General features: G+C 36.6%; 1 long non-coding RNA gene across 3 annotated transcripts in view; it reads left to right on the plus strand.

Annotated features, from left to right (window-relative positions):
* LOC118916024 (uncharacterized) overlaps window positions 1-13,689 on the plus strand; it is a 326,719-nt gene that overhangs the window by 287,248 nt on the left and 25,782 nt on the right. For all 3 annotated transcript variants that reach the window (XR_008997730.1, XR_008997729.1, XR_008997728.1), the window contains one exon: window positions 8,680-8,799. This is a non-coding gene — a long non-coding RNA (uncharacterized LOC118916024). The remainder of the gene's footprint in view (window positions 1-8,679; window positions 8,800-13,689) is intronic.

The raw sequence follows: 13,689 nt of genomic DNA on the forward strand, positions 1-13,689 counted from the left end.
AGCACGAATATCATTTAAATATGAAGGAGGGATTAAACAATTCCCAGACAAGCAAAAGTTGAGGGAATTTGCCTCCCACAAACCACCTCTACAGGGCATCCTACAGGGACTGCTCTAGATGGGAGCACTCCTAAAAAGAGCACACAACAAAACACCCAACATATGAAGAAGGGAGGAGGAGGAATAAGAAGGGAGAGAAATAAAGAATCATCAGACCGTGTTTATAACAGCTCAACAAGCAAGTTAAGTTAGACAGTAAGATAGTAAAGAAGCTAACCCTAAACCTTTGGTAACCACAAACTTAAAGCCTGCAATGGCAATAAATTCATACCTTTCAATAATCACCCTAAATGTAAATGGACTGAATGCACCAATCAAAAGACACAGAGTAATAGAATGGATAAAAAAGCAAGATCCATCCATATGCTGCTTACAAGAGACTCACCTCAAACCCAAAGACGCGCACAGACTTAAAGTCAAGGGATGGTAAAAGATATTTCAAGCAAACAACAGAGAGAAGAAAGCAGGTGTTGCAATTCTGGTATCAGACAAATCAGACTTCAAAATAAAGAAAGTAACAAAAGACAAAGAAGCACATTACATAATGATAAAGGGCTCAGTCCATCAAGAGGATATAACCATTATAAATATATATGCACCCAATACAGGAGCACCAACATACCTGAAACAAATATTAATAGAACTAAAGGAGGAAATAGAATGCAATGCATTCATTCTAGGAGACTTCAACACACCACTCACTCCAAAGGACAGATCCACCAGACAGAAAATAAGTAAGGACACAGAGGCACTGAACAACACACTAGAACAGATGGACCTAATAGACATCTACAGAACTCTACATCCAAAAGCAACAGGATACACATTCTTCTCAAGTGCACATGGAACATTCTCCAGAATAGACCACATACTAGGACACAAAAAGAGCCTCAGTAAATTCCAAAAGATTGAAACCCTACCAACCAACTTTTCAGACCACAAAGGCATTAAACTAGAAATAAACTGTTCAAAGAAAGAAAAAAGGCTCACAAACACATGGAGGCTAAACAACACGCTCCTAAATAATCAATGGATCAATGACCAAATCAAAATGGAGATCCAGCAATATATGGAAACAAATGACAACAACAACACTAAGCCCCAACTTCTGTGGGACACAGCAAAAGCAGTCTTAAGAGGAAAGTATATAGCAATCCAAGCATATTTAAAAAAGGAAGAGCAATCCCAAATGAACGGTCTAATGTCACAACTATCGAAATTGGAAAAAGAAGAACAAATGAGGCCTAAGGTCAGCAGAAGGAGGGACATAATAAAGATCAGAGAAGAAATAAATAAAATTGAGAAGAATAAAACAATAGCAAAAATCAATGAAACCAAGAGCTGGTTCTTCGAGAAAATAAACAAAATAGATAAGCCTCTAGCCAGACTTATTAAGAGGAAAAGAGAGTCAACAAAAATCAACAGTATCATAAATGAGAAAGGAAAAATCACGACGGACCCCACAGAAATACAAAGAATTATTAGAGACTACTATGAAAACCTATATGCTAACAAGCTGGGAAACCTAGGAGAAATGGACAACTTCCTAGAAAAATACAACCTTCCAAGACTGACCCAAAAAGAAACAGAAAATCTAAACAGACCAATTACCAGCAATGAAATTGAAGCGGTAATCAAAAAACTACCAAAGAACAAAACCCCCGGGCCAGATGGATTCACCTCGGAATTTTATCAGACATACAGGGAAGACATAATACCCATTCTCCTTAAAGTTTTCCAAGAAATAGAAGAGGAGGGGATACTCCCAAACTCATTCTATAAAGCTAACATCACCCTAATACCAAAACCAGGCAAAGACACCACCAAAAAAGAAAACTACAGACCAATATCCCTGATGAACGTAGACGCAAAAATACTCAACAAAATTTTAGCAAACCGAATTCAAAAATGCATCAAAACCATCGTACACCATGACCAAGTGGGATTCATCCCAGGGATGCAAGGATGGCACAACATTCGAAAGTCCATCAATATCATCCACCACATCAACAAAAAGAAAGACAAAAACCACATGATCATCTCCATAGATGCTGAAAAAGCATTTGACAAAGTTCAACATCCATTCATGATAAAAACTCTCAGCAAAATGGGAATAGAGGGCAAGTACCTCAACATAATAAAGGCCATCTATGAAAAACCCACAGCCAACATTATATTGAATAGCGAGAAGCTGAAAGCATTTCCTCTGAGATCGGGAACTAACAGGGATGCCCACTCTCCCCACTGTTATTTAACATAGTACTGGAGGTCCTAGCCACGGCAATCAGACAAAACAAAAAAATACAAGGAATCCATATTGGCAAAGAAGAAGTCAAACTGTCACTATTTGCAGATGACATGATACTGTACATAAAAAACCCTAAAAACTCCACCCCAGAACTACTAGAACTGATATCAGAATACAGCAAAGTTGCAGGATACAAAATCAACACACAGAAATCTGTGGCTTTCCTATATACCAACAATGAACCAACAGAAAGAGAAATCAGGAAAACAAATCCATTCACAATTGCATCAAAAAAAATAAAATACCTAGGAATAAACCTAACCAAAGAAGTGAAAGACTTATATTCTGAAAACTACAAGTCACTCTTAAAAGAAATTAAAGGGGACACTAACAGATGGAAACTCATCCCATGCTCGTGGCTAGGAAGAATTAATATCGTCAAAATGGCCATCCTGCCCAAAGCAATATACAGATTTGATGCAATCCCTATGAAACTACCAGCAACATTCTTCAATGAACTGGAACAAATAATTCAAAAATTCATATGGAACCACCAAAGAACCCAAATAGCCAAAGCAATCCTGAGAAAGAAGAATAAAGTAGGGGGGATCTCACTCCCCAACTTCAAGCTCTATTATAAAGCCATAGTAATCAAGACAATTTGGTACTGGCACAAGAACAGAGCCACAGACCAATGGAACAGACTAGACAATCCAGACATTAACCCAGACATATATGGTCAATTAATATTTGATGAAGGAGCCATGGACATACAATGGCGAAATGACAGTCTCTTCAACAGATGGTGCTGGCAAAACTGGACAGCTACATGTAGGAGAATGAAACTGGACCATTGTCTAACCCCGTATACAAAAGTAAACTCAAAATGGATCAAAGACCTGAATGTAAGTCATGAAACCATTAAACTCTTGGAAGAAAACATAGGCACAAACCTTTTAGACATAAACATGAGTGACCTCTTCTTGAGCATATCTCCCCAGGCAAGGAAAACAACAGCAAAAATGAACAAGTGGGACTATATTAAGCTGAAAAGCTTCTGTACAGCAAAAGACACCATCAATAGAACAAAAAGGAACCCTACAGTATGGGAGAATATCTTTGAAAATGACACATCCGATAAAGGCTTGACGTCCAGAATATATAAAGAGCTCACATGCCTCAACAAACAGAAAACAAATGACCCAATTAAAAAATGGGCAAAGGAACTGAACAGACGGTTCTCCAAAAAAGAAATACAGATGGCCAACAGACACATGAAAAGATGCTCCACATCGCTAATTATCAGAGAAATGCAAATTAAAACTACAATGAGGTATCACCTCACACCAGTAAGGATGGCTGCCATCCAAAAGACAAACAACAACAAATGTTGGCGAGGCTGTGGAGAAAGGGGAACCCTCCTACACTGCTGGTGGGAATGTAAACTTGTTCAACCATTGTGGAAAGCAGTATGGAGGTACATCAAAATGCTCAAAACAGACATACCATTTGACCCAGGAATTGCACTCCTAAGAATTTACCCTAAGAATGCAGCAATCAAGTATGAGAAAGATCAGTGCACCCCTATGTTTATCGCAGCACTATTTACAGTAGCCAAGAATTGGAAGCAACCTAAATGTCCATCGATAGATGAATGGATAAAGAAGAGGTGGTACATATACACAATGGAATACTACTCAGCCATAAGAAAAGGGCAAATCCAACCATTTGCAGCAACATGGATGGAGCTGGAGGGTATTATGCTCAGTGAAACAAGCCAAGCAGAGAAAGAGAAATACCAAATGATTTCACTCATCTGTGGAATATAAGAACAAAGGAAAAACTGAAGGAACAAAACAGCAACAGAATCACAGAACTCAAGAATGGACTAACAGGTACCAAAGGGAAAGGGACTGGGGAGGATGGGTGGGTAGGGAGGGATAAGGGGGGGCAGAAAAAGAGGGGTATTAAGATTAGCATCCATAGCGGGGTGGGAGAAAGGGGAGGGCTGTACAAAACAGAGAAGACAAGTAGTGATTCTACAACAGGTTGCTACGCTGATGGACAGTGACTGTAAAGGAGTATATAGGGGGGACCTGGTATAGGGGAGAGCCTAGTAAACAAAGTATTCGTCATGTAAGTGTAGATTAATGATTAAAAAAAAAAAAAACTAAGTAAAATAAAGAAAATAATAAAGATAAAAGATTCAATGAACTAGAAAACAAAGAAATAAATAGAAAAAATCAATGAAATCTGAGATAATTTCTCTGAAAATACCAATAAAATTGATAAATTGCTGACTAATCAAGAAAAAAGAATACATAAAAGATTAACATCAGAAATGAAAAGGAAAGCAAAAATGAGATCCTTACATTATAAAATACTTAATAAGGATTATATGAAAAATTTATGCTAGTAAATTTTGTTATTGGAGATGGGTCCTTGACCTTATTGTGAAAAAGAATTCAAGAACAGTTACAAAAATGAATTTTTCATTCAAAATTTATTTGGAAAACAAAAGTTCAGCAAAAAACAAAAGTATATGCCTGAGAGTTGGGGTGCAGGCAGACACAGAGCGGGTTGCCTCAAGGGAATATTAGGGAGCACTTTTTATATAAAGGGAGAATATTCACTAAGTTAAATTAGGTTTCAAAGGGAACAGGTGTAGTCTTTTGGAGTTCAGGCCTGCTCCACTCTCATGTCAGGCAGAGGGATTTTTACTATATTTGCTTCCCATTGGAACTGTCATGGTATAGGGAGGTGTGATTCTTACTATGATAATGATGGAGGTGTGATTTGTATTATGTTAATGGATTTTGGGGTGAAATTTAGGGAATTTCTCCTCCTTGCTAGAACTAGCCGGTTTTAGCCAGTTATTACCTATAACCTCACTCCACATCCTGAGAGAACAGCTTGCATGGAATGTGTAGAATGTAAGCAGGCATCCGACTGAAGTCTCCTTTTTTCTACCTGCTTATGCCTAGCTATCTACTTAACTCTAACAATTTGACAATTCAGAAAATGAACAAACACAAACTTGATACAAGAAAAAAATAAAAAATTAGAATAGTTCCATATTTTAAAAGTAATCATACTCATAATTTAAAACTTCAGGCCCAGATGGATTCCCTGTGAATTCTATTAAATATTTAAGGAAGAAAAGACCAAAACCCTCAAGCTCTACATCCATCATACACAAAAATTAATTCAATATAAATGATATGACTAAGCACAAAAGCTCTAATTATAAAGCTTCTAGGAAAAAAATGAGAAATATCTTCCTGAACTTGGAGTAGGCACATATTTTTTAGAATCAAAAATCACAAACAACAAAAAATGTTATAAACTAGATTACATAAAAATATCTCCCCAAACGTGCCACTGAAATAAATACGTAAGCAACTGACTGAAAGAAAATATTTACTGAAAGAAAATATTACAGTGCATATACCTGACCAAGGATTTGTATTCAGTATATAGTGACAACCCCTACAAATTAATAATAAAAAAGACGAACAACCTCATTTTAAAAAGGGCAAGACTAAAAAGATTTTCAGAAGAAAGCTATACACAGGGCAAACAAGCATATGAACAAGCATAATCATCATGAGCAGTTATTCAAGAAATGCTAATTAAAGTTAATTATATACATGAGATATTATATAACTGGTTATAATTCAAAAAGACTGACAGCATTAAATATTGATTTTAAAACAACTAAGAATTTCATACACTGTTGATGGGAGTATAAAATGATGAAGCCATTTTTAAGAAAAGTTTTCCCATTTTCTTATAAAGTTAAATGTACCCTCTGCCATCACCCAGAAATGCCACACTAGGTATTTACCTAAGAAAATTCCAGCATATATATTCACGAAAGTACTTACCAATAATATTCATAACTGTGTTATTGAAAATAGACAAAAACTGGATATAACCTAAATGTCTTTCAACTAGGAAAATGTATAAATTACATGTGGTATATTTATATAATGAAATAGTACTTACACATACAATGACATAGATACAACTTAAAAACAATAAACTACACACAAAGAGGTACAAACTGTATGATTCTGAAGGGGTGCAAAAAAAATTTGCCACCCCAAAATGTGTCTTTTTGACATATGGATTATTTTAGGCTAATTATTTTTAAGAAACAGAAGGGTTGGAAAAATCTTTGACCTTCCCCCTAACTGCCTGAAAGAAATTAGATAGAGGACCTGACTGAGGAAGAGAGCTATCATCATAGATATATCTAATGTAACATGAATTAAGGATGGTAGACTGGGAGGAATTTAACAAAGTTTGTTTGTTAAAATTCTTCTGTATGTCCCATTGTTTCTGTGTGGCCCAGCAAATGTTTGCCAAACATTTGCATATATCTGTAAATTGTTTCCCTTTCTCTTTGAAGTCTCAGACTCTCACCCGCTTCTCTTTGGTTCAGGATGACATATGTACCTCATTTTGCTTGACTGTCTTTGGAATCTCTGATGTTTATGTGGGATAGCTGTATTAATTAAACTTGATTTTCTCTTTTTATTTTGTGTCGTGTCAATTTAATTATTAGACTAGCCAAAAGAACCTTGAAGGGTAGAAGAAAATATTTTTTCCCCAACAATTCCACTATATGAAATTTTATAACAGGCAACATTTAATGTAAATAATTAGATTGGTAGTATTAGGAACGTCAGGTGGAAAGATAGACATGAGCAGACAGAAAAGGGGAAGAAGATAAGGCTCAAAGAGGAAGCCTTCCAGATAAGGTCCACAGAAAAAGCCACCCACACTCTGTCCAGGTAGGGGGTCCCATGTGCAGACAACAAAGGCTTTGAAGGGAGGTAACTTCCTCACCAGCCAGATCACAACCCACCAGAAGTAGGAACTGCCCAGATAGCACCTCAGCATGGGGAAAGGACAGGCTCACTGAGAGGGGTGGCTGTACAGATGAACCTGTAAATCAAATAACCCCCAGCTTGTCGGTCAAAGACGCGCCTCCTACCAGAATGCAATAGGTAAGCCTCGCGCCTAACACACTGATGCCTTGACTCTGGTCTGCTCCTACCTTGGAGTGTATTCAAATAAAACCCCCTCTGCTTCGCTATTGTGTCTGCCTTTTAATTCCTTGTTGTGGCAGGAATAAGGACTGAGGAGGATGAATTCAACCCGTAACAGTGGTAGTTTATGTAGGTGCAGTGGAGATTGACTGGCAGCAGCATGAGGAGGGAACTTCAGGGGTTGGTGGAAACATTTTTGTCTTGGTATCTATGTGGTGTGCATGGTTGCAGGCACTTGTAAAATACAGAGACACTACACTTATGATCTGTGAATTTCACTGTAAATTACACCTCATTAAAAATGATGCACCCATTTTACAGATCATTTTCTGATTTTTGAAAACATTTTAATCAATAATTTTTAATATAAAATCTCCACTGTCTCTGAGGATAAAATGGTTTTAGTGCAGTTGCATTTCACTGGTATTGTCTAAAGTGCTTTCTTGGGGCAGAAGAATTTTCTTCTACCCTTCAAAGTGTTTTTGGTTGGTCTAAGAATCAAACTGACAGATTAACAGGAGGAAGAAGCAAAGTTTAATTAGGAATGTACTAGAAATCCACAGACATGAAATTCCAGAAATAGGCAAAATGGGATGTATATGTCATCCTGAAATAAGGAGAAAGTGTAGGGGTCTGGACTTCAAAGAGAAAGAGAAGCAATTTATTGGCATATGAAAGAGTAAAAACAAATGTTTGCTAGCCCACATAGAAACAGTGGGACACAAGAATTTTAGCAAATTCCTTTGCTAAATTCCTCCTTGTCTGCCACACCTAGTTCATATTGTAGCGTGGTTATCTATGGTGCTAGCTTCTCTTGGAGCAGGTCCTCCATCTAAATTCTTTTTATTCTGTTTGCTGTAGTGGGGAGGTCAAATTTTCTTTCTGAGTCTTTCAGGGCCTTGATTGTTTTCATCTCAAATTGTCCAGATGCCAAAGCAGCACATCTTGTGGTAGCCTGCCTTTGACCCCTTACAACTTCATAGAAAAAGTTTATAATCTGAGAATATATGTTGTTTTTGCTCTAAAGTGTTCTGTTGCCTGACTTGTTGAAACATTCACGACATGTTTATTTATTTAGTTGTCCATTAGGAAAATGAAATGTTTCATTTTGAGGAATGATTTCATACTGCTCTGCACCAGGCAATTATCATGATTCTAAACAAACATGCTCCATTGGATTCATCCCCAATTCTAATAGGGTGCTACACTAGAAATGATTATATGGTGTGTAAGCCTAATGCTCTTTCCATCGTTTTATGGTACTTGGGTTTCATGCATTTGGAGATGGCTTTCTGATGTCAAATGTATTTTTAGTTTTCCTGAACAGCCAATCGCTTGAAGGACCAGCAAAAGAAGCTATTTTGACAATTTGGCTGAACTCGTGGAAATTTCAGACTGGCCCAGATGGTGAGACTCAGCTGTTGTGTGAAACAGGTAAAGACACTATTTAAAATGCTACTGGCAGTTTTCCTGAGTCTTGACAACAGTTGTTCCAGATTTCCTTTTTCTAAAATGTTCCCCAAAATTGCAAATTTTATGGCATTATGTTTGTTTTGAAAACGAAGGAACCTTTTCCCACCTGAGTGATAAATGATTGTGATTACTTTTATCATATTGTCAGAGCCCAACTCTAAATTCTATATGATTGGAGTAGTGTGCAATTTTATTTATTTTTTCACTAAGATAAGGCTATGTGAGGAATATGGAAAAGACAATTCCTTAATATGGTTGAGCTGTCAAAAAGTGGTAGATCCTTGGCATGCCATGCAATGGCAGGAGCTGCACAGTTACAGATTGTGTCCACAAAGTGCTTTGGGCAGGCTCGTGTGTGTTGACGTCAGAGCCAGCTGCTGAGCTATGTCAAATCTGCACAATTGAATTGTATTTGTCACATTAATCACTAAAATTACCAGCACCATTCCAATTATCTGGGTCGTTAAAGTGACTGAATTAGATTGAATACTCTTGATCTGATTGCTCACTGGGAAACTGATCTTCAAAGAGACAACCTGGCTACTGTGATAATAAACCATGATAAGGTGATGCTAAACAGCTGTGAATTGGGAGTTCTTCCCCAGAGGCTAGAGTTTTTGCTCAGGGAAGAGTCAGGGGAATGTTTAAATAACTCACAGAAATTTAAAAAGTAAGAGTTTGCTGCTTTTATGGCTTCATTGCTTATTGCAAGAAGCTGGCTAAATGATTGAATAAATAAATGAACAATTAAAGTTCAGTTCTTTGATTTTTAATGTTTTCCTTTGTTAGATTCACTATTTGTAGAGTATAAATAAAATTTCAAGGAAATATTTCTTGGACCATTGGGTAATTTTTACTTCTAACTTCAGGGAGTCTGGGGGAAAGAAAGGCAATTAGTAAAACATAATCCAGTAAGTGCAGTGAATTAGAAGGAAGATTTTGGGAGAAGTAGTTCTCGTGTTTGGAGGATCATTTTTTCCTGTTGATTTCCCTCAAATTGCCATTTTCCCCATGTTCTCATATACTTCTTCACTGCTAGCTTGTTGTGTACATCATCTAAATTACCCAGGTATATGTACTCTTCCTGAAAGAATCCATCTGTCAACATTGTCTGGAATCTTGTCTGTGGCATGGTTGTCATTAGACTGCCATCCTCCTCACTTTGGCTGCTCTTCCTGAATGTGGATATGGATGCTCTGCTGCTGTGCTTGTCTCTTTGGGGACAAATAGACTGTCCCTCTGGTGCTGAATCATGTGCATCTTGTGCCATTTGAGGAAAAGAAGCATCATTCATTTGTTCATCACTTCACCAAATAATTAAGTCCTTCTACATGCTATGAGTTAGTCATATATAAGTCTTTAAGTTACGTGATCATTATTAATTTTTTTCTAACCAGGAAAAAGAAGACCATTTCTAGAAGTACTTAGTTCCAGCTCAGACAAAGGCTTCGTTTCAGACTCTAGCTCTCAGCCAGCTGTGGTTCATTTTATCCATGCTGAAAGAGTATACGCTAACCTGCATTTAAGAGGTTCTGATACATGCCATTTCTACTCTCCACTTGAGTATGAGAGAAGTTAAAAAATGAACTTTTACTTACAATATGAAACTATGGGAAGCTAATAAACAGAAAAATGTCATATCTAAGGATCAATTTGCCCTGTTTCAAATGTATTAAAGGGAGGACAGTGAACATAGAGGCTATTGTAGTAGGAGTCGTGGTGAGCTGTGGTAATGGCTAGGATTTGGGAGTATCAGTAGATAATAATTTCAATGGATTATGAGATACATTTTAAAAGTAGAACAGAATAGAAAATGGATTGGATATAGGGTATGGTAGAAAGAGAATACTCAAGTACACCCCAGTTTTTATGGTTTAAATAACTGAGTAGATAGTGAAACTATTTACTCAGATGACAAAGACTTATGGAAGAAGAGGTGTTTTTTTGTTTTCTTTTTTTCCAGAAAACCTAGAACTCTTCTCTTGCACTTCTTTTTTTTCAGGTTCGTCTTGAAATACCAACCGAATATTCAAGTGGAGATTGGATTGGCAGTTTGATGTTTAAGTCTAGAACTCTTAGAAGAGGCTAGGATAGGATATGCAAATTGGAGAGCTCATCAGTATATTGATATTTAAAGCCATGTGATCAAACAAGATCCCAAAAGCAACAGTTTAGAGATCAAAGAGGAGAGAGCACAGGCCAGAAGCCTGGGTGCTTCAATATCCAACCACTTGCCCTAGAGTTGATCAAACATATTTGTCTGAAATCCTTGTCTTTCTATCTCATTAGTTTAATATCGTCATCTCTTATGGTCTTTGCTCAATTATTATGGGAAAAGAAATTCTTATGGTAGAAAAAGAAAGTTCTTTTGACACATATGAATCAAGGTGTGTTAAAAACTTCATTCCTCACAATTAGTGAATTGTATTTAATTCAACATTAAATCTCTTACCATTGTTGAATTGTACTTAACTGTCTGTAGATAATGTTCAAATCTTCAGATATATTTATATTTATTACTTCAAAGAGTATTCTATCCAAAAATTGAAGAAATTTCAAGCGAAGTAAATAATTGCTAGTGCCATCTGGGGGATAATTTCCCCAACCAGTTCCCTTGGAGAGTTTAGCAACTGTTGTTCCTATTTCTTGAATCAACCAAATAATATAATCATGACCATATCCTAAGGGGATTTCAGCAAGTTGACTGCAGTATAATATCCTGGATAGGGAAAATGAATATTTACCAGTTTTACTAAGGATTAACTATAACTCCTACTGTTTTGGGTAAAACCTAAGTGAATTTAAGTGACAAGTTGCATTTTCAAGAACTTCTAAGATGGGGGAAAAAAAAAGAAAATTTGTAATATAACAGTTAACTAGAAAGAAAATCTGCCTTTTAAACAATGGACATATTAAGGTAGCTTTCTTGCCTTCTGTATTCATTTTCCTGAAAAGTTCATTTCAGTACTTATAGTGACCAGAAATGTGATTTTCAGTTTTAAAGTGAACTTTGGTTATTGTAAAAATAGTAGGAGCCACTATTCTGGATGGTTCACTGTAGAGTGCATGTCACAGGTTTCTGCTTGAGGGCCTGAAATCAGCACTAACAGTCTGTCTTAGGGCACATCATTTGACTTTAAATTCTGTATCTCCATCTGGGAAATGTAGTAGCATATGGTCGTTTTTAAAATGCCCTTATTTATTGAATTTAACAATTAACAAATTTTAACTTGTGTGAGCTTGTATTCCTAAACCTAATGCAGTAAGTGAATGGGGCTAGTATATTCCTGGCTACCAGTGTCCAGTATGTGTCTGGCAATCTACCAGGTGAATTTCACATAATATCTCAATGAATAGCCCTAAAATTTCTGTATTTTAATTACTATTATACCATAATAAATGTGAGAAACTGAAACTCAAAGAATTTAAATAGGTTACCAAATACTGTACAGTCAATAACTTCTAGATTTATATAACTCCCAATTCTATATGCTTTCCATTATCAGATTTCTATCTAAGGTCCAAAAAACAAGAACTGTTTTTGGTGGTCAATTTTTAAGATTTCGGATTTTGTTTTATTAGATTTTGGTGAGAACACTTAGCATGAGATCTACCCTCTTAACAAATTTTTAGGTGCACAATCCAGTATTGTTAAATATACGCACAATGTTGTACAGCAGACCTCTAGAACTCAGTCATCAGGCATAATAGAATCTTTTTTAGACTTTGAGAATGATATAGTTATATATTTAGACCCTTAATAATATATTTAAAATTGAAAACTGATTGTCTAAAATGTCTCTCTTTTTTTTTATATTGGTATCACTAATATACAATCACAAGAGCAACACTTTGGTTACTAGATTCCCCTCATTATCAAGTCACCATCACACACCCCATTACAGTCGCTGTCCATAGGTGTAGTAAGATGTTATACAGTCACTACTTGTCTTCTCTGTGCTACACTGCCTTCCCCATGCCCCCGCACCACCTTATGTGCACTAATCATAATGCCCCTTATTCCCCTTCTCCCTCCCTTCCCACCCATCCTCCCCAGTCCCTTTCCCTTTGGCAACTGTTAGTCCATTCTTGGGTTCTGTGAGTCTGCTGCTGTTTGTTCCTTCAGTTTTTGCTTTGTTCTTATGCTCCACAGATGAGTGAAATCAATTGGTACTTGTCTTTCTCTGTCTGAGTTATTTCACTGACCATAATACCCTCTAGCTCCATCCATGTTGTTACAAATGATAGGATTTGTTTTCTTCTTATGGCTGAATAATATTCCATTGTGTATATGTACTACATCTTCTTTATCCATTCATCTACTGATGGACACTTAGGTTGCTTCCATTTCTTGGCTATTGTAAATAATGCTGCAATAAACATAGGGGTTCATATGTCTTTTTGAAAGTGGGCAGCTGCATACTTAGGATAAATTCCTAGGAGTGGAATTCCTGGGTCAAATGGAATTTCTATTTTTAGTTTTTTGAGGAACCTCTATACTGCTTTGCACAATGGTTGAACTAATTTACATTCCCACCAGCAGTGTAGGAGGGTTACCCTTTTTCCACATCCTCGCCAACATTTGTTGTTCCTAGTCTTTTCTATGTTGGCCATCCTAACTAGTGTGAGGTGATATCTCACTGTAGTTTGAATTTGCATTTCCCTGATAATTAGCCATGTGGAGCATCTTTTCATGTGTCTGTTGGCCAACTGAATTTCTTCTTTGGAGAAGTGTCTGTTCATAACCTCTGCCCATTTTTTAATAGGGTTATTTGATTTTTGGTATTGAGGCATGTGAGTTCTTTATATATTTTGGATGTTAACCCCTTGTCACATATGTCATTTACAAAT

Source organism: Manis pentadactyla, chromosome 5, assembly GCF_030020395.1.
Source record: "Manis pentadactyla isolate mManPen7 chromosome 5, mManPen7.hap1, whole genome shotgun sequence".
NCBI classification, from domain to species: domain Eukaryota; kingdom Metazoa; phylum Chordata; class Mammalia; order Pholidota; family Manidae; genus Manis; species Manis pentadactyla.